This window comes from Sorex araneus, chromosome 3 (assembly GCF_027595985.1).
Source record: "Sorex araneus isolate mSorAra2 chromosome 3, mSorAra2.pri, whole genome shotgun sequence".
NCBI lineage: Eukaryota > Metazoa > Chordata > Mammalia > Eulipotyphla > Soricidae > Sorex > Sorex araneus.
Window position 1 is genome coordinate 156,535,808 of NC_073304.1, and position 22,406 is coordinate 156,558,213.

At 46.8% G+C, this 22,406-nt stretch overlaps 1 protein-coding gene across 3 annotated transcripts in view; it reads right to left on the minus strand.

Annotated features, from left to right (window-relative positions):
• Window positions 1-22,406, minus strand: part of NTM (neurotrimin) — a 433,089-nt gene that overhangs the window by 176,285 nt on the left and 234,398 nt on the right. The gene's annotated exons all lie outside the window — the stretch shown is intronic.

The window sequence follows — 22,406 nt, forward strand, 5'->3', positions numbered from 1 at the left end:
GATACCACGGCTCAAATTTGAGGAATCATTGTGCCCAACCAAGGGGGTGTGTGCTTGGATTATGAGTTCCAGAGGCCCCAAATATTGGGTCTACTGCTTCCTTTTCAGAAAAAATAAAATCAATCAGTGCTCTTCTGGCCATCTGCCTGCTTTAAACAATCAGAAAGCGTTCCCCAATTGTACCCGAGACTACTACGGTCTCCCTCACCCTCAATTGTTCCAGCACCCCAGGACTGTCCCCTTTGGGTAAGACTGCATCAAATGAGTTCTAAAGAGCTTCGTGCTGTCTGGCTCTAAAATCAACTCAGCACACTTCTTGTTTACTCAATAGTTTTGGTGGAGTGTGTCCAAAAGACATGTCTGGTACCCCACTAAAATCCCCGTGGAGACAGGCTGCCGTGTCAGGAACGAGAGTGTAAAGGAAAGATCTCCTTTATACAAGACGAGTCTTTCTTGTAGTGCTCTGGCAAGACAGCTCCTTCTGAACTCTGCCCCCCAAGACGCCCCCCTTCCAACAGGCAGCTTTCTCTCAGGCCTTGAGTTGCCCTAAAGATTCCCCCGGAGAGCTGGCCTGAAAATCAGTTCTAAAAGCCAAAAAAGAGAGGAGAGCCAGATTAAAGTATCAGCCCAGAATTTATGCTCTGGACTTAGGGTTTAATAATGCAACAGAAAATCAATATTTAATAAAGCAAATGATGGAGAAAAACACTGCCCGGGAGATGAGGCTGCTGCACAGCTTTCAAACGTCTCAGTCCCGGAGGAGGTGGAGTTGGCAGAATGGATTGGAACTCGGCTGACAGGCAAAGCTGGCATGCAGACAATCGCAGGTCCCATTGATTCCCACTCTGCTATCGCTGGGCTAGCTGGCCATTTGCAGTGAAAGACTGACAGAGAATCACAATGAGAGTGAGATGAGATGCCAGTAGAATGGGGATATATGGATCAAATCAGCCACCAATCAGCCTTCCAGGATCACCCTCACAAGGAAAGGTGTTCTCCAAAAGCACTTGCTAGTTGGAGAAACGGGATGGGAAGCTGAGGTGTAGGAGCACACCTCTATTGGCCAGAGTGAGGAACAGTGGTGCTTTGTTTGGGCTAAGTTGTGAAATGAGGAACAGTAGTGAAATTAATTCCTACTCATCAGAAGCTTTGGGATCAGTGGTTGGCACCGGGTAGGGATGTGTACTGCAGCTGATGCATCTACTGTGCTTGAAAACACTGAGGTCAGAAATGCAGCTTGCTGGGGGTTCTCTCAATGACTGTGGATCGAAAAGCTGGTCCGAGGTAGAGCACAGCTGGATACAATTAGAACAGCTCTCCACGCTGCATTTGCTATTCTGGTTAGTCATTTTTCACCATAAGTTACTCTTTCCTTTGGGGCCCAAATAGTGTTGATCCTGTCTGTTTCTTACTGATGGACAAGGTAAGAGCTCATTTCACATTCTTCTTTGGCAGAGAATGCAGGTCAGCATTTATGGGCAGCAACCTCTACCCAGTCAGGAGAAAGGGTCATATATATCTACCTTGAACACTCTTGTTGTGTTTCCTATTACTGAGGCCATGCATGGCCAGCATGTCGAATACAATACACCCTTTTGAGTTCTAGTGCCTTCCATGCATCAGGACTCCCTGTGTAGAGGAAGAAGTACAGACAACTGAAGCCAATGTGTTGCTCATTGCAACACAAGATGCCTCAGGCAAGATATGTGACAGATGCAGCTTGAATAGGAATGAGTCCATTTGTAATGGATAGATTGACTACTTCCTCTCGCATTCTAACACATGCATACAAACAGACACACACACATGCAGAGTGCACTGCTCTCAGCTAATTAGAAAAATTTTGTTCAGAAGTCTTTAATATAACACATAAGTTATAAAGAGTATAGATGCTTGAGAGGGGGAAAACCAAAATGAGAGCAGAAGGGGAGATGTCAACCTTTAAGCTTAGTTCAAGTGGCCAGAGCATTGACCCATATTAAGTTTCTATTTAGTTACTGACTATAACTGTGTTTTGGGGAAAGGCAAAAAGCACCAACATATAAGGAGTTTGGGGAGGGGAGACCAGGGAAGACCAAGGTCTAAATCTTGACAGACAGATTTGACAGACAGTACGGGGGTTGAGGTGCTTGCCTTGCATGCAGCTGGCCCCAGTTTGAGGTCGAGCACCATATATGATTCCCTGAGCTCTGTCAAATGTGAACCCAAACTAATAATAATGATAATTGAAATAATGTCTTCTAGCTTAATTGAGGAGTCTTCAGGGGGAAATTTCAAGGTAGCCACTGGTTTACCCTCTCAACTCAATAGGTCATTGATCTTCTGTAAATAAAAGACAACAGCCCACTTGCATCTTTGATAAGAAAGTGCTATGACATGGTGAGACATGTTCCAGACAGAAAAGATGGTCAATGATAGTAACCCTTTTGGTCCTGTTGTCCAGGTGGGCACTTTATCTTGTGCGGTCAAGAAGTATGACGATCCACTTGCTCTAGCTGGAGCACTATGGAAGATTTTTCTGCAGCAGACTAATAGCTAACGAAGCTGTACTGAGCATCAGGCAAGCAAGCAGGGTGGATGCACTGTAAAACTGACATTCTGGGTCTAGCAAATGGGATCTGGAAACTTAGTGATTCAAAAAGGTTAGAGAAACTAGGGCATGTCCTCTGGAATATATTACGTGGGACTGTGGTTGAAGTGCACTCTGTATAATTCTGATGGAGAAAGAAGAAAAAGTGAGACCAGCTCTGTTAAGATCCCAACTGCAGGCTTGAGCAGCAAAGACATGGATACCACAGGCCATAGAGGGCTTTAGGAGAAAAATTTTCAACATGGAGAGTAATTGATATATCCACTAAATAGCTCAGGGACTGCTATCAGAGCAGCTGTAATAATAATTTTATTTATAAAATCTTTCTTCTCTTGAGATGCTCAGGGCACTGTACAGTAGCACTAAATAAATTAAATTAAAGCATGAAATATTATGAAAATGCAAAGAAATCAACATTGCTGTGGAACCAGGGAGCCCCATTCCCAAGAAGAGAAAATGGACTCTTTTTCACAAGGAGGAGTGCTTAACAGCGAGGACTGTGAGAAAACAGAGGGCAAGCTCAGCCACTCAGTCATCCAAGGAAGGGCTGATGTGTTCCCAGACCTTCAATAGGAGAGTAGGGTTGAAACCCCCACCTCCACTTGAAAGGCATGCTTTCTCTATCAAAAGGCCCTCCTAGCCTTGTTTTCTTATTTTCCAACAGCAATTATGATCTTATTATTACCTACCTGGTGCTCCTCTTCCAGAAGGAACCAGTGAATGTTGTCCATTATTATGATGATGGCTGGACTAAGGTTCAAGGGCTTGCTTTGCATACAACTGACCCTAGTTTGAGGCTGAGCACCATATATGATTGCACTGCCAACTGTGGCTCCAAACTAATAATAATGATAAATATTTAATAATAAAGCACTTGTAGCTGAATTGAGGAATCTTCAGGGGGAAATTGGTTTTTTGGAACCTTCAAGGTAGCTATTTGGTCTACCCTATGAACACTGCATTAGGTCATTGACCTTCTGTAAATATAAGACAATAAGACCAGTTGCATCTCTTTTGGGGGAAGAGCAAAGTCAAGGAAGAAGGCAATTGGGTAAAACTAGACTAAAGCTAAACCAAGGAAGAATAATCAGAATATCCACAGGATCAGATGTTTAATAAATTATGGAAAGAATCAAAGATAAACTGAGAGTCTATGTTGGGCAGTGGACAGAGTTTCGCTTTTCTCCAGGTTTCCAATAGAGGATCAAGAGGCACTGGCAGTGGTAAGAGAAGGCAAGATGAATTTGTCAATATTATGGTCTTATGAGGCACCTGGGGAGGATAATTCTGTAGATGCTCACAGGCAACTTGGCTCATGTTGGATTGAAGGAAGTCATGAGTACTAGTGGGATCCCAGGAATTGGAGTCCTGGGCTGGGGTGGGTAGTTGGATGCTTGAGGCCCTAAGTGAGAATAGAAAGATAAAGTATGGAGATCAGTCAGTGAGGCAAGGCTGAGAATGAACTCGTCGTAGATCTAGCCATGGGTGGAAGTGAAAAACTGGAGAACTAGGTCATGTGAGCTAAAGGGCATGGTTTTTAGAGAGTCAGCTTCATTCCAACATTATTTCCTTGTTGCATAGAATTGAAAAAAATCCTGCCTTTTAACAGTGATGGTTCCATAAGGAAGAGACACAGCTCATCTCTAGGGCGAGTCTTAATGCTCTCCCTCAACATCAACATTACACTGTCTTCTAGTTTGTGGGTGAAATTGAGAAGAACTTGGGAGATTCAGAGCAGCACTCCCTTTTATGATAACATGATAGAGTGGCCATATGGCAACACCAGATCTGAGTTCTGGGTCCACCTCAGCACTGGACTCTTGGTAAAGGTCTCCAGTGCCAGCAGTGCCCAAAGGATAATTACAGAGCAAGTCTCATCCGAGTTGCTAGTCTAGGCAACACCCTTCACTTGCAATTGCCTTTATAGAGAATTAAGTCCAGAGTATCAGCGAGCATCCAAGGATGGCTGTCTAGAATGATGTTGGGTGAATAGTTCTCTGCACCCAGTAAAGCGATCCCCACGCTGGGTGAGACTCTGAGCCCTCAGGCAGTGTCTTCTGATCAGCTGTATTCACTACTCATGTTGTAGAAAAGGCAAACAAGTACGAGGAAAGAAGCTCAAGTTGGAGATGTCATAACCCAGGGAAGTCATAGCCCTGTCACTCACCCATGATTTCTGGATTCTTTCCTCTATCAGGGGTGGGAAGAAATTGTTTTAGATGAGGGAAAGAGTCCTGGTTGAGAGCCAGCAAAGGTAGGGGTTGGTCCTGACCCAGCACTCAGTCTGTGGTTTGACCTTGGACAAGTTAGTTCCTATCTTAAGCTTACCTCTTGCATATTCTCTGTGATATTGGAATGGTGGTTCTCAACATGGATGAAAGAAGTATAAGCCCCTGGCTGGTTTCCAACAAACTGAGCCAGAAGCTCTGTGTGAAGTACCAGGGTATTGTTTAACAAATACCCAAGTCAGAGCAACACCTAATTGATTCAAGCAGCCCTGGTGGGAGCTCATCCGGGAGACCTTGAGCTGAGTTCAGATCCTGGCTCTGTCACTTGGCTAAGATGTTACCTTCCACTGATTAGGAAGTTTCAGTTTCCTTCTCCAGAGCCAGGAGCATCATCTGTGATATAAGCGTTGGGATCACTCACTGAGGTCATACATAGAAAGTGCTCATCCAATTCCCTGACTGCGTCCCAGCAAGGACTCCATAGGGGTCACTGTTACTGCATGATGAAATTCCACCTGCTCCCCTCCCTCACACTCTCTTCCAGTTGAGCTCTAAGACCAGACCCCACATTTGCAATCTCCCATACGCAGGACAGAGTGCACCCATCACATATTCCAGCCTGGAGCAGAAGAGGCCTTGCACACAATGGGGTGCAGAGAAGACTCCAGGAACTCAGCCCAAATGGGTGCGCTGGCCTTACTTCCCCACTCTAGGAAACTTCTCTCACCTGGTACTCTTTCCAGGGGTGAAACCAAGGCTGAGAGCTGGCAATACCCATGCAAACAGAAGCTACTGCGTGGGTGGTGGAGTGGTCATGGCATTTCTGCCGCTGGGTATTGGGCTCCTGGTTACTCTCACAGAGCAGCTCGAAGCAAAAGGAAATGGGAAGACATTCCAGGGCTTCTGGAATGGCCCCTCATTCAAAGTCACTCAGCCTCTGGCTGAGCCCCCTACTTTTCTCTGTGGACTCCACCTTCACCCTGGCTAAACATTCCACAGCCATTGTGTCCACCATCAGCTGAGAGTTATGTCTGGTTCGGGGACAGATGGAAACATCCTCACACAAACACACACACACATAGATACGTTCCATCCCTTCAGCGACAAGGCACACATGCACAGCTTGATTGAGTCTCAATAAAGAGCTCGGAAATGCACTGCCTCTCTCTCTGCGCTCGGGGAGAGATGCACCAGCAGGCTGGACGTGGATTCTCCCGGGAAATGATAGATTATGAGCGAATCTCGATTTCAAGATGGACTTATTAAGCGAATGGAAAAATAAATAAGTACTGAGGTGAGCCTGAATGCTCGCACCCTCTCCCCAAAGGCTTGCCAGCTCTCACACCTGGAGACAGGAGTGTGGATTCCATGCAGAGGAGAGAGTTCTCAAGGACAAGATGGAGAGGACAGTAATGGCTGTGGGTCAGAGGTGGCAAGGCGGGCGAAGGGGCATAAAGTCAGGAATGGGGAGGGGGCCACCCCCAGAGAGCCCGGGAAAGAGGAGGAGGAAGCAGAAGAGAATGGGATTTTAGCAAATATCAAGCACAATGAGACCAGAAATAAGGCAAACACAGAACAAAGTTCTATGCACCAGTAGACAGGAAGCAGCGTTTGTACTCATGGCTGCCCATGACCAGACGTGAGGGGGTCAAGTCTATTTTCTGGTACTGGGAACCCCAGGAGAAAGGACCCTGAGGGCTCTAGAGGGGGTTGGATGGATATTGGCTGAGGACCAGGCCAGCTGCCTGCAGCCCTGGCTGAGAAGAGCAAGAGAGAGTGACAGACTCTCCGAAGGTAGCAATGAAGACCCGGAGCCCTGGAACCCCTGCAGGCTCTCAGATAGCCAAGATGGGCCCATTGGGAGGATGGTGCTGCCCCCAGGGCAGAGCCCCATCTCTATGTCTGTTTCCTGCTGTTCATCTGAACAGCAGTTTTGGGGTGAGGAGAGGTACCTTGAAGTCAGGCACTTGGGACGAGTTCCGAGTTCAGAATTGTGTAAGGAATATTCTCCATCTGACTTCAGTTCCCCAGCATGTGGCTCTGTTCATCCCCAGCCCATCATTCCCTCACCAACCAATACTGGGGTCCCCCACACACCACCATGTCTAACTTGTCTAGGGAGAAGCCAACAGACTTATTCAGGGTGGGGGGAGAGCATAATGCTCAGGGGCTACTCCCGGATCTGTGCTCAGGAGAGATCGCTGGTGGTGCGCAGGGACCCAAATGTGGTGCCTGGGATAAAACCTGTGTCAGCAGAATGCAAGACAAGTGCCTCAACCCAGGGACTGTCTCTCCAGCCCAATGGACTTATTTTCCTTAGTCATTTTGTTTCCTAAGTTCTTGAAGAAAGTCTGAGAAACATCACACAAATGGATGGCCTGGGACAATTTTGGGAATTTTCTTTCTTCTTTTTAAAAAATATTCCTTGAAGTGGTTTGTTCTTCCTATTTACAAATGCCTTTTCCTTTTTGCAAGGTTCTCGATCCTCTCTTTCATGCCTTACTTTAAGCTGAGTCCTTTCTTTATGACCTCATAGGAACGCGCTCCTCTTGGTAGTCTAGTTTTAGTTCAATCATCTAAAAGTCAAGGGCCAGGAAGAGTGCTCAAAGCCTTAGCACATGTTCCCAGCATGTGCCAGAATGTCTCAGAATCCCAAACCAAAACCAGATCTGACATAATCATGCCCCCTTAGTTGTAAATGTTAAGCTTATATGTTTATTTCTCTATATGTTTACATATTTTTTCAGTTTTGTTTTTGGGCCACGTGGCTAGGCTCAGTGGTTATTTCTGGTTCTGTGCTCAGGGATCATTCTTGCCATTGATTGGGGGACCATATGGGATGCTGGAGATTGAATCCAGGTCAGCCATATGCAAAGCAAGTGCCCTACCTGCTGCACTATCTTTATGGACCAGTCTACATATTTATAATGGTGCAAATAATCACATCCAGTCATAACCCTGAGAAAAATGTCTGTCTTTGGAACAGGGAATTTTGGAAAGCCTATGTCTGCACCATCTCTCTCCGTCCAGCATTGCTTGTTAGCCCCTTGAGAAAAGAGTGGGTCCTCTCCAGACCAGGCTTCCAGGAACCCTGGGATCAGCTGTTCTCATTACCACCCCTGCCCTGCAGTTTCCTTACTCTGCATTGCCTAGGGATGCCTTTGCCTGCCTGGGGTCACAGAGCTCTGTCCCTATCCCTGTCTTCTCACTGGGACCCACATGGACTCTCTGAGTTCTTCCTTCCCTGGGGACCCCTTCTTCTGGGAGCATGTGTCCCCTCTCTTTGACTAAACTGCCTCATTTGGCTGGATAGCACCTTGCCTGAGATTGGGTAGCCAGGTCAGCTCAAGGAAATAACAGTGTTTCATTCTCCCTCACAAAAGCAGAATTGGCTCTGACAGCAGGATCGTGTTCATATAACGCCCGACCTGTTTTTCCCTGAGGATTTTGTTCAACAGACATTCCCGGGGTCCCTAGTACACACCATCCCTGTTCTAGACATTTGATGGAACAATGAGCCAAGCTCTCCTGGCAAAGCAGATATCTAGAAAGCTCAAACAGACCACCATAGATAAATATTTCCCTTTTCCTTTCTCAAAGGACAGAGGGAGTCCGCACATCCAGTGATGCTCAGGGCTATACAGGGTGGTGCTTGGGTATCATGTGGTCTGAGGGTCCAAACAGGAATTCCAATGCAAAGCTGTGCTGCAGAGCTGTGAACTATCTCCCTGGGCATACACCATGGAGTGTGGGATTTCTGATGATTCTCTGTTGGGCAGTGTGGACCTAGTGGTTCAGATTTGGTGCTTGGGTCCAGCGGGTCATGAGTCACTACCGCCAGTAGGGCTCAGTGTTCCCACGTGAGGCTGAGACTGAGCTCAGGGCCTGGCACAGGACACATGTGAGCTCTGTGTCCCGGACTATCTAACTGGTCTCAGATGACAACTGTGAAGCAAGTATACAGGCACTATGAGAACAAGGTCGTGGCCTGTGTTAAAGGAAAACTAAGATTTGGACCAATGTGATGGGGTGGGAGGCCCTAGTTTATAGAGCTGATCAGAAAGGCCTCCTAGAAGGGGCCCCTAACAGAAGAAGGGGAATGCTTAACCAGGGTCAGCTCTACAGCTTGAGCTAAGGGATCCTTGCCACAATCCAAGAACCTCAAGGGGGATCAGAGCCTGCAGAAGAAAGAGGGTGTCAGGGAGATGCCAGATTTTAGGTGGGGTATGGTTAGAGTTTTGAAGGTCTTTTGTGGAGAATTGGGCAAAATGAGCAGAGAAAGTTCAAGTCTATAATGGAATCCTCCTCCTGGGAGTGAAGGACAGTTAATAGGAAGAACAGGGAGAAACAGAGATGGCCTCAGTGAGCAGCTGTAGAATATGTCAGAAAGATGATGATGGCTTTGGGTGGGGCAGGGGAGCTGTTTTGGGGGAGAAGAGGAGAGAGAAGTCAGGATACATCTTGGAATTAAGCCCAGTTGATGAGACTGAGGAAAGGTGCGGGAAAGAGAAAAGGCCCAGCACAGAGAGAGAGCTTTCTGACAGGAGCTTCTAGAAAGATACATCTTTGTCATAGGCATAAACCTGGGGTTAAGGTCAGGGGACCATGGAGCAAGGAAGCAGGAATCCATCAGCCCTGTTATGTACCATCTGCTTTGAAGAAACCTGTGGAACAAATGGAGGAAAGTCAGCTAATACCACTACCCGTTAATAAGAGAACACTTAGCAATCATGTCTCTAGAGGATGGAGTCCCACATCCAGACCCCAGCCTTACAGACCAGGGAGGCCATGACCCCACCCTTGTGCCATTGACTGTTCTTAACATCAAAAAGCATAAGATCTGCACAGGCATCCCCATACAAGGACTGGGCAGTGACATCACATCTACATCACAATGCAAATGTGTAAAGAGAACCCTTTATGCAGGGATGGCAGGAGGTACTGAATGAGGCCTTGCACGTGGTCGGCCCTATCTAATCCCAGGCACTGCCACTGGGAGAGCATCTCTTGGTGACCCGAATACCCCTGGCACCACAGGGCAATGCAACATTGCCTAGGACCCTTATATTAAACCAACAGCCCAACTGGCCAAGAATTGCCTAGAAGAGGCCCCCACCTCCACGAAGAACTCCATAAGCATTGATTGGGAGGTCCCCTAGAGAAAGAAGTACTAAAATATAGAATTCAGAAAAAGCATCACCTCAGAGTCATGTTTTCCTTTAAAGTCTCTCAGTGACAAAAGCAAATTTCCCAGAAAACCTGGAATACCTTTATTAACTTCCAGCTATCAAATATTCAGAAAATACCAAAGGCCAGTGTTGTATTCTTTTTTTTATTCTGTGACTTTTGATGCACTGCAATAGGCCTGAAGGCTTAAAACAACAAAGCTATCATCTCATATAGTCTGGCGATCAGAAAGACCTAAGTCATTTTCTCCTGGGGGAAGCTACATGCTAGAGGGCAGGGCCTGCTCTAGGTGATTTAGGTGAAGCTGCTGCTTTTTTTTTTTTTTTTTTTTTTTTTTTTTTTTTTTTTTTAGCTCCTGGCCACATCACTGTAGTCTCCAAGGCCAGCCCCATTCCATCCCTCTCTGCTCCGTTTCACTGTTTCACTTTACCTTCTCTTTTCTGTATATTTCTACCAAGTTTCCTTCTGCCTCTTTCTTACCAATGATCAGGATCATTACCAATGTTTAGGATCTACCGGTTAATACAGAATAAACTTCATCTAACCACACTTAAAAAGACTTAGTTCTACAGTCACAACTTCAGGGATTAGCCTGATATAAAGGGAGAAGAAGGAAATTCAGCACCACTGGCCTCATGTGGTGAATCTATTTGCTTCATGAAGGAGAAGATGGAAGGAGGAAAGCATGGTGCAGGTAGAGGAGGAGAGGAGGAGGAAGAAAAGGAGAAGATGGAGAAAGAGGAAGAAGGAGGAAAAAGGGTGGTAGAAGAAAAAGGGGAAGGAGAAAGAGAAGGACAAAAAGAAAAGAGGAGGATGGAAGCAGAGAAAGGAGTAAGACAAGGAGAAGGGCTGGGGTGCAGCTCAGCAGGTGAGCACTTACTTTGTGTGTGTGAGGCCTTGGGTTCAATCTGCGGCACCACAAAAACAAAACAAAACAAAAACATCTCCTAATAGGGAGAAGGTCTGGGTCAGAGTAAGCACCTCGCCTGAAATCCAGGCTCGTGGGAGGAGAGATGCAGTCTGGAGCTGTGCCAACAACACCGTGAGAGCACAGAACATGATGGCCAGAGTGAGGGGGAACAGGTCAGGAAACCAGGACCTCTGAGACTTGTGGAAGGGGATCGACGTGTGTGTGCCCAGCACCAGCTCTGTCCCCACAGCTTGAAATCCCAGTCATACAACTGTGAGTGAGAGCCTGGGAACCTTTCTCTGTCACTGTCATCCTGTTGCTCATCAATTTGTTTGAGCAGGCACCAGTAATGTCTCTCATTGTGAGACTTATTGTTACTGTTTTTGACGTATCCAATACGCCACGGGTAGCTTGCCAGGCTCTGCTGTGTGGGCGCGATACTCTTGGTAGCTTGCCAGGCTCTCCGAGAGGGGCGGAGGAATCGAACACGGGTCGGCCATGTGAAAGGTGAATGCCCTAGCACTGTGCTATCGCTCCAGCCCTGGGAACCTTCATTAATGTTAATTTCTTGTTTTTGTTTCTTTGGCCACATGTGGTGGTTCTCAGGGCTTACTTCTGGCTCTGCTGCTCAGGGACCCTTGCTGGCAGGGCTCAAGGCACCATATGTGGTGCTGGGGATCAAACCCAGCCAGGCCATGTGCAAGGCTAGCTCCTTCCCTGCTGTACTCTTGCGCCAGCTCTGAGCCTGGGAGCCGTTAATGCTGAGCAGCAATGCCTGTAAGGGAAGGTGCTAAGGCTCTGCTGTGTTGGGCGACTTCCTTGCATCTATTACATTCCACTCTCAAAGTTGATTATGTGATATATCAAAACATTTCTATAAAGTGCATCTAATCCAAAATAGATTAAAGAAGTAGGTCATTTTTCCAGGTACTTATTGTCATGATTCAGACTGGAATCCGGGACTCCTAAATCCTGAAATTTATTTATTTCCGCTAAGCCTTTCAATCCCCAGCGGAGCGAACACCAGGTTCTTTGGGCACACTCCCAATTAATCACAGTCAAAGGCACTATTTGCCAAGTGAAAATCCTCTATTTTGAATTCTTAATCCCCCCACCAGCTGAGTGTACCACAAAGACATGAATATATAATGGAGACATAAAGAAAACATGCCACCAAATTAAACTGTCCTAATTTTAAATCAATAAATTCTTTTTCAAATAACACGCAATGAAGATCTCTCAAAAGGAAAAAAAAAAAAAAACTTAGCCCATTGAGCTCGGGGATCTCCAGGGGCATTGCTGCATGGAGCTGAACTCCGAGGCAAGCTGATTCGACTTGGCCCAGGCATCAGGTACTAATTCACCACAGACGGTATTCAGCGGGTCTGTAAGTCTTAAGATAGACCCCTGACAGAGGCAGCTGCAAGTCTAACTTAGCAGGAGATATCAAGAGCTCCAAGTCTCCATCTGCTCTGGTTCTCCGGTTCCAGAGGGGATTTGGGGTCTTTCTCCAGCCTGCAGAACCCACCCTGCTGCTCTAGTTTCTGCTTAGCAACAACTGGGCACTCTTCCAAACAATCATGGCAATGACAGCAGCCCAGCCCTGCACTCAGCACTCTCTTTGTCCATGTACAAAGCCAAAAACTGGAAGGTCCTATGCAAAAGGCTGGGCTGGGTGGAGAGATAGTACAGGATTAAAGCACTTGCCTTGCTTGTGTGAAACTGTGGTTTGATCCCCACCATCACATACGGTTCTTCAAGCCCCACCAGGAGTGATTCCTGAACACAGAGCCAAGAGTAAGTTCTGAGCACCTCTGGTGTTTTGGCTCAAAACCCCAAAACCAACTAACCAAACAAAATGCTTGGAATTCAGCTTGGATAAAAGATGGGAGCCCCTGATGCATGAAGTGGGGGGTGGTCCAGAAGAAAGTAGGGCAAGAGATGGGGCTCAATGGGAAAGCACAGGGTCAGGGAGAGGTCTCAAATGAGCTAGAGCACATACATGCTTTGTGTATTGGGAGGCTCGATTTTAATCCGTGGCACCACACAGCCCGAGCAAAAGTGAACTCTGTACAGCAACTCATCTGAAAACATCACAAGGTGTGGTCCCCTAACAAACAATATTCCTGTAAAGGCCTGAGATGTGAGACAGTAGTAGTGTCCACACCTTGCACTCATGAAATCTGGAGTTCTGTCTATCCTCAGCACCACCACGACAAAGAAGTCTATTCATTTCTTGATCTCAGTGGGGAAGTATGTGTCTTGCATGCTTAAGACTTGGGTTGAATCCCAAGTCTTTCAAAAAAAAATACTAACTTTCCAAAGACTCTCGAGGATGAATCCCTTATCTCTGGATCTAGCATTTCTTTTTTCTGGATGAACCAGTGATCTGCCCACCTGGGGGCTGTGGAGAGGGCCAGGAATTCTGGGGTTTCCAAAGGCCTTCTCCTGAGTGGCCAGTGCTTACCTGGAGAGGGAGCTGGTGACTCCACAGGTGTTTTCTCTGAAGTCACCAGCTCCCCCTGGGATTTCTAGGGTGTGCAATTCTCTTGGATAATGGACCTGTAGTTGTTTCCCATTCTGGCCTGGAAGACCTGGGATGCAGAGGTCAAATTATCCTGCACAGACTTTCTGCCTCAGCAGAAGGTTCAGAGACACCGTTCTTAAACCCATTGACTTTTTTTTTTTTTAACAGCTATTGGCAGTGGATTCCTTTTGTCTCAGACACCAAACCTGGCTTAGCAGATCGCTGATGCATTTTAGTAAACCTAGGCACCCAGGCTTGCTCTGTTGTCCACAGCTGTCGGAAGCCAGGCAGAAGCTCCTCAGGTAGGCCGGGGTACCATCTGCCTTCCCTTTCTGCATCAATTTCAGGACACCTGCCCTCCCTGTGCAGCATTCTCCAGAGGCCTTTAAGAAACACCATCAATCTCTTAGAAGGAGTTAATGGCAGGACTTGGGGAAGGTGGGTTGCATTTAGAAGTTCAGGTGATTAAAGCAAAGGGGCCTTTCCCTCTTTTCCTTGAGCGGAGCAGGAAGAGAAGAGGCATCATGAGAATGCAGTGTGGGGTATGGAAAATGACCTGCTTTCCGTAGGGCTTCTGAACCTCCCCACACCCTGTGCTGGGAGATGACTCCAGCTGACCAGAGCTGTCTGGCTTGCTCCCCCTATGACTCAACAAAACACGGTTGGGGTGAAGATGAGCAGCAGCAGGAGGTGAGGCTCATGGGCGAGGAGGGGGCCTTCTGCTGAGTGTGAGCGGGGGAGGCTGAGCTTGTGCTCCGCCTGTAAGGATCACAGGGGCTGCTCCTGGCCCCTTCCCTGTGCCGCTCCAAATGTCCTTTTGTTCCGAGTTTGGGTGTGAGGGGAGGGGGTCGAGGGGGCCTAGGTGTCTAGAAATTAAAAGTTATTGTTCCTGTTCTCTTAATCATAATAATGAGTTTGGCTTGACAAGGTCAATTAATTATTCAGGATTAGAAAGCAGCATGATTATACACATCAGACAGGAAGAGGAGGGTTTCAGAACAAGAAGACAATGAAAGGTAAATGAAGGACTCGCACCACTGGCTCTGTCCTGGGTGCACCCCGCCTCCTGAGGTTCCCCGGCACAGTCATTTCTCTTGGGAATTCCAGGAGCGCAGAACTGGACAGAGAGGCCAGACTTCTTTCTTTTGTGCCCAGTTCCTTAGACATTAGCCCCCCCGAGTCGTGAAGTAAGCCTCCAGCTGTTTGTTGCTAGCTAGGAGACAATAGCAGGGGTTTTCAGATTAATAGCACCCAGGAAGGAGAAAAAGTCACAAAGAGGAGGGCATGATTAGATGTGCCAGTGATGAAGGAAACCTGGATCAGAACTGAGAAACTGATCAGGGTTCCAAGCTCTCTTGCATGCAACAGACCTGAGTTCCATCCCTGGCATCCCATAAGTTCTCCCGAGCACTACCAGAATAATTCCTGAGTGCAGAGCCAGGAGTAAACCCTAAGCATTAGTGGGTGTGACCCAAAAAGCAAAAAAAAAAAAAAAATTAAAATTAAATAAATTAGTGGTCATAGTATCATTAATGTCAGTGTCACTATCAGTTTGAGCATTAGTGTCCATATCCATATTAGCATTGACATCAATGTCAGTATTAGTATCATCAATATTAGCATCAACATCAGTATTAGAGTCAACACCACTATTGTGTCAGTATTAGCATCAGTATCAGTGTTAGTATCATCAGTATCAGTATTAGCACTAATATCAATGTTAGTATTAGAGTCAATATCAGTATCAGTAATTGTGTCAACATAAGTATTAGTAGTGTCAGTATCTGTACCGGTATTAGCATCAATATCAATACAAGCATTAGTGTGAATATCAGTATTAGCATCAATATTACTCTGAGCTTTAGCATCAGTATTAGTGTCAACATCAGTATTAGCAGTGTCAATATCCGTATTAATATCAGGATCAATATCAGTATTAACATCAATATCACTTTTAGCAATGTCAGAATCCATATATGGTATTAACATTAATATTAGTATCTGTATTAGTATCAATATCTGTATCAGTGTTACTAACATCACTAGCAATGGTATCAGTACTAGTATTAGCATCTATATCAGTATGAGTATTAGCATCAATATTAGTAACATTATGAGGGTCTATATCAGTATTATTTTCAGCATCAATATCAGTGCCAATATCAATATTTGCATCCTCAATATTAATATCAGCATTAATATCAGCATTAGCAGTCTCATCAGTACTAGTGTATCAATATTACTGTCCATATCAGTATTTGTGTCACCATTAGTATCTGTGTTAGTACCAGTATTAGTGTTAATATTGGTGCAACATCGGTGTCAGCATTGGTGTCACTCTCGTGTGCATCCTTGCTCTCAGCACTGCAGTCCCCTCATTTTTACAGGCACTGCATTTGAGGGTTCTCTGTCCTGTAGTGCATCTCTCAGACTGTAGCCCAGCAGCACCCCAGCGGGCCTTCCGTTCCTCTCAGTGCTGTGACCAGGAGAACGTCTGATGTTCTGCCCCTGTGTTGGCTCTATCCTGGTGTCCGGGAGCTCGGGATTTCATAACCTGCCTTTTCCCGAGCCTCAGAGAGTGGGGCGTGGTCATGTCTGATGATCTGAGAAGCTTGCTTTGGCAGCAGAATCAAGAAGGGGAAAGGGTTAAAATATGCAGCTAGCCTCCAGAAGCAGCTGCTTATTAATTACACTCATAAAACAGAACACCCTAAGGTCGAAGGGATGGAAATCATTAGAGCTGCATTTTAATAAATCTTCGATGGATCTCCCTCACTCGGGCCCAGAAGATCATGCGCTGGCTGCTTAAGTGGGCATGCAAGCACACAGGGGTGGTGTGCTTCTTACAAACTCGCTTTGAGTGGACAAGTTGAGGCATCAGATGAGGAAGAAGTCCAGGCAACCAAGATTCATGCCAGGCGGCTCCAGCATGCCAGACAGGACACTGGGGATGAGGCAGTTTCCGGTTTCCAAGGGAGAAATCTAAGCTCTGATGACCCCTTCCCTGGCTCCCCCAGCACTGGTCTCTGTTCTCCTGGAGGCCCGTCTCTGATCTCGAACTGCCTCTCTGCTCCAGCCCACAGGAACACCTGTTCCTCTCCCTCAGTTCCCTCCTGTCCTTCAAAGCTCTCCTCTTTCCAGTGTCCCCGCTCCCTTTCCACCCATGCCTGCGAGTCAATGAGAGCCACGGCCACTCCATCCTGGGCCATAGCCAGTTACTTAAAGCACTTCAACTTCTAAGAGGAAATCCCCTGTATTCTCAGCAAAAAGCCCCTGGCCACTGTACACTGGTGAGTCCTGTGAAATGTGGCCCCCAAGAACACTAACTGCCACATCAGGATTATGGAACCATGCTTTTGCCAGGAATATCAGCACAATTTTTTAAAGCATCACATAATGGTCATAACCTCCTTCTTGCAACAACAACAACAAAAGTACAAAATCCAAGTTGGTTCTGCAGTGAAATATGGTAATTTTCATATTTTGTTTTACCTAATTTACATTTAATTTAAATAGTAATGTGGTGAGTGCTTAACTCAGTTTCCTGGTCCTCCAGCCCCTGCTACCCTCCTTCCTCTCTTTCACCCAGACTTACTGGGAAGCTGCCTGCATAGCACCCCACATGGTACCTGTATAGTTCTCCACATGTGCCTGCAAAGAACCCCCACGTGGTACCTGCATAGTTCCCCACATGTGCCTACATAGCACCCACACATGGTACCTGTATAGTTCCCCACATGTGCCTGCATAGCACCCCATACACCCCACATGGTACCTGCATAGCACCCCACATGGTACCTGTATAGTTCCTCACAGGTGCCTGCATAGCACCCCATATACCCCACGTGGTACCTGCATAGCACCCCACATGGCACCTGCATAGTTCCCCACATGGTTCGTGCATAATTCTCCACTTGGTACCTGTATAGTTCCCCACATGGTCCCTGTATAGTTTTCCACATGTCACCTGTATAGTACTTTGCATGGTGCCTACATAGAACCCCACATTGTACCTGCATAGTTCCCTTCATAGTTCCTGCATATTTCCCCATACAGTACCTGTATAGTACTCTATATAGTACCTGCATATTTTCCCATACAGTACTCTACATGGTACCTGCGTAGCACCCCAGATGGTACCTGCTAATATCTCACATGCAGCCCTGCTCTGCTCTTCCCTTCACCCGGAGCTGGGCAGAGAGAAGCCTCCATCCCTATCCTACTGCAGGCTGGGCTCTTGTGCATATCCCAGGAGGTGACTTCTCTGGCTAGACACTCACCCCCCGCTGTCCCTCCACCCACTCCCTGTCCACCGAGGAGACTTCCTTTGCAACCCAGCCCAGCTCCCACCCACCCTCCAGCAGAACTAGACTAGAACAGCTCAGGCCATCTGAAACCTCTCCAGCACCCACCAGCATAGAAAAGAGTGAGGAGATTTATGCAGGCCCCGAGATGTACTAAAACATTAAGCAGTTAGGGCCAGAGAGAGAGTATAAAGGCCTTGCACACAACCAACTCTAGTTTGATCCCTGGCACTGCACTGGGTTTCCAAGCACTGCCAGGAGTGATTCCTGAGCAGAAATCCAGGAGCAAGCTATGAGCACCAGGTCTTTCCAGTTATGGCCCCCCGAACAATCGGGGGGGGGGAAGCAAGAAATAAAAAGGAGAATACAGACCAATAGCAACAAATAGTGAGGACAATAGAAAGTAGAGAAAGGAGAGGTGAGGGTGGTCTGCAGCATATGACTAGGGTCCTTTTAAGGACCCTAGGTTCAATATCCAGCATGGTGCAGCATCCACAGTTCTGGGGAGTGGTGGTCCCCAGGCCTGCTAAGGAGTGCCCCTCCCCACCAAATAAAAGAGAAAGAAGAAGAGAGGCAGGTAAGTGGCTCAGATAAGGATGCACTTCACTTGTGTGAGGTCCTGAGGTCACAACAGTGCCAGGGATGTGGCTCAGAGGGCTGGGGCACATGCCTTGTGCACTGCAGGAGGCACTGAGTGCAATCCCCAGAACTACCAGGTCTGAACATCTAACCACCAGCCCCACACCTCTGTGAGATATCTCTCGGGGAGTGGTGCCCAGCATCCCCAAATAAAAAAACTCTTAAAATTAAGGAAATAAGCTAACATAGAGCAGTGAGCATTTCCCTCTTTCTGCCATTACGAGGACATGGCGTGCTGATAACGTATTTTTTTAAATTATCCTGAAAACAAAGCTCAAACCAAGAGCCTCACTCATGAAAGGCCATGGGGAGGGGATGTCTACGCTCACGTGCTTTCAGCAAAAGCCCAGGTAGGAGACAGTTTCTCGGTGTTGTTTTGATTTGCATTTCTCTAATTATGAACAAAAATGAACACTTTTTCATATGCCTGTTGGCCATCCATGTCATTTTTGGGGAAGTGAATGATTAGGATGAATCCAGAATGATCTCTCTAATGAGGGAATTAAAGATACACAGCAACAAAGATTCAAAGGCCATAAAGCAGGAGAACTTGATCTACACAATTGAGTGGGGCAGGGTGGGGGCTGGGTAATGGGAGAAGGTTTGGGCCATTGGGCTAGAGAGATGAGTACATTGGTGAGGCGTGTGGTATTGGAATTACACCCATTAGAAACCAATATTAATAATACTATAAGCCTTCCCAAATTAAAACATTTTAAATCCCAGAAAACTTCTCAAGCACGTTTGTTAAGCATGGAGCACGATGCAGCTCACTGCACTGAGAAAGGAGCTGCTCCAGCCATAGACTCTGTTCAAATGTCTACTCAGAGGTAGGGCGAGAAAGCAGAACTGTGTGGCAATGCCCCCAGGAGTTTAGGGTCTGTCATGATGAGGGGGGAATCATCCACCAGCCACTCTGTTCCCTGAAGCCTGAGCCTTGGTGATGACTTGGGTGAAAATCAGGCGAACGGACATAGTGGGCACACAAGGGAAATCCATCTAGCAATGGCGGCTTTGGGCATCTCCAAGGGCTGCCGCTCTGGCCAGGGTGCAGGTCACGAGAGCAGGGTAAGGGAATCACTCACTGCCTTGAGTGGAATGTGTAGAAGCAAGAAGGGGGTCTCACCAAGGGGGAGAAGTCTGGCAGATGCATCCTGGGAGGAAGGCTGCAGCCAGAGTCAAGCACACACATGCAGAGGACCCAGTGCAAAGAATGAGGAGGGTCAGTGGGGCTGAGAGAAGAAAGGACTGATTCCAGCCTCTTGGCAAAGGGAAAGCCTGGGGAAGCACCTTATGAATGGCCTTGTTTCTTTCGAGTGGGGCTTATTTGTCAGAAAGCTGACTGCAGGCATCAACACGCAGGTGAGCACAATCTCAGATTAGGTGGGTTTTAAAAATATCTCTATTGCATGTGTGTGTGTGTTCAATAATCATAAAACCACTCTGGAACTTATATGCCTAAGTTCCATTCCAGTCGCATTCTACGAGGGGTGGAAGAGCAACTTCAACAAAATCCGGACAATCAGTTTCTCTCGAGGAATCAAGGTTTATGTTCGCGGCAATAAATGATCCCCAGATAAATATATTTCTTTCTCTCTCAGTAAATCCTGGATGGTGATGTATCCTCTTTCCAATACAGAAACAGGGGTGCCGGCTCTATTTCGTTTGTCTGGCTGCTTTTAAGAGAGGGGCGCAGGTTGCTCTGAAAAATGATGGTCCCTGATTCATTAAAGTGTCAATAACACTCAGGCTGGGCATATTGACAGCGGATTAGCTGGGGCTGAGTTTGTGTACAAGACCAAGGCCCTTTGTAACCTAGCTGGCTTCTGGATCGATACAGCCATCAGCATTCGAAAATTAGCCCAAGATGAGATTCCAATACTTGAGGTGGTGTGTCATGCTAAGAGGGTACACAGCCAAATCACAGATGTAAACACCTCACTGTGGATTAGACATTTGTCATTAGCTGGGACGTGAGTGAGGACCACCCCCTCCCGCTGGAGGTACCTGTCCCATTTCCTTGTCTCCACACTCATTCTCCTTTCTTTCTCTGAACCTCTGCCTCACCCTGGGACCATCACCATAGCCTGTTGCTTCCAGAAGCATTTGTGAAATGCTCACTGACAACATACCCTCTTAGTTGATCTGGGCAGGAGCAAGTCCATGGAGGTGGGTGGGAAGAGCGTCTTAGGAGGAAAAATAAAAGACCACCCCCCGAAAGGTGATCCTCATTCTCCAAGGGGGTTCTGTGCTATTCATGACTCCATTTCCAGTTGTGTAAAGATCCTGCTCCCTAAAGCAGTGGTTTTTGACCACTGGTCTGCAGAAATGCTCTTTGACCTCCGGAAAAGAGTTATCCCTGCCTAACTAACTAGTTTTCAGCCACGGGCCATGGGTAGGAGGAGTGGTCAGCGAATGTGAAAAGGTTGAAACCAGTTCTAAAGCAAGTACTTTGGAAAATTGCTTAGATTTACATACCTCTAGCCCCCCTGGGATAGTCTATTTTGATGGAGGGGATGGGGGGACAGGGCCTAGGAGACATCAGAACAGTCTTCAAAGTACCCCTGCTATAGATTGCTGATGGACTGTAGAACATTTGCCAAACTGACTCTGCTATTTTTAACATGAACAGATACTTTATGTGCTCTTCTATTTCCCAGAAAAATGCTACATGCAGGCCCTTGCACTGAACCTCCAGCCTAGCTGAGTGGCTGGGGTGGCCTCCACACTACCTGCACACCACTTGAGAAGCTCCCCTCACCCCTGCATAAGTAAAATCATAAAATTAAAAAAATAATAAACAACTAAAATGCTACTAGTGCCCATGACTTTGCACAGTCTTTTTTAACATCACATACAGGACAAAGACCGGAGTGATAGTACAGCAGGATTAGGCCTGGGTTCAATGCCTGGCATCCCACATAGTGAGTACCTTGAGCATTGCCAAGAGAGATTTCTGAATGCAGAGCCAGGAGTAACCCCTGAGCATCACTGGGTGTGGCCCCCAAAACAGAAAGAACAGAAGAAAAAATAAGAAAGAAAGAAGGAAAGAAAGAAAGAAAGAAAGAAAGAAAGAAAGAAAGAAAGAAAGAAAGAAAGAAAGAAAGAAAGAAAGAAAGAAAGAAAGAAAGAAAGAAAGAAAGAAGGAGAAAGAAAGAGACAAAAACGAATCTGAAACCAAGCTTTGGCACGAGGGGTTCATAGCCCAACTGGCTCCATCTGGCTGAGCCCGCACCCAGCTCTCTCTCTCAGGGGCTGCTCCTCATCACTGCCCCACACCTCACTCTTCACTGTTCCAACCTCTAATCTGAACGACACCTTCTCTGTTTTCTCCCAGCAAGCTTCTCCTCGGGGTTGGTCCTGATCCTCCTCCCTGCCCTTCTCTCTCTAAGCAATCATCCAGCACAACTGTCCTTTCAGGACAAGGAACAAGAATCCCAAGGGTTGGGGGTGGAGAAACTCATAAAAGATCAAGCTCTGCTGCCGAGAAACTAGTTTCTGAGAGGATAAAGCGAGGTATTTGGCTCCAGAAAATAAGGATTGAGGTGGTGGGAAGGAAGCAGAGGACAAGTGTGAGTCTCACATGTGTGAGATCTGGGAGCACCAGGTCCTGCTTACTCCCCTGAGCCCGGAGCTCCCCAGCCTGATTGGCTGAGCATTGGCCAAGGATCTCCAAGAGCAGCTCCAGGCTGCCCTGAGCACTGCCTGAAGGACCCCAATGTAAGAATTATAGTAGTTCAGACTGGAGATGTAGCTCAGAAGGTAGCTACATGCCTGGCAGGTGAGAAGTCCTAGTTTTAATTACCAGTACCTTACAGGCCAGAGTTCCTCCAGGAGTTATCCCCATAAGACTATTTTTAGAAATTCTTAGAGCTAATCCCTGGAAGTGCTCCTGTGTGCCTGCCCTAAGAGCTTTTAACAAGTATTTTAAATGTTTTAAAATTTTCAGTGCTGATTTTTATTTTTGAAAGCTTTTATGTTTTTCCATTTTCTTCGTGGAATTGTGATTTGCAACGCTGTC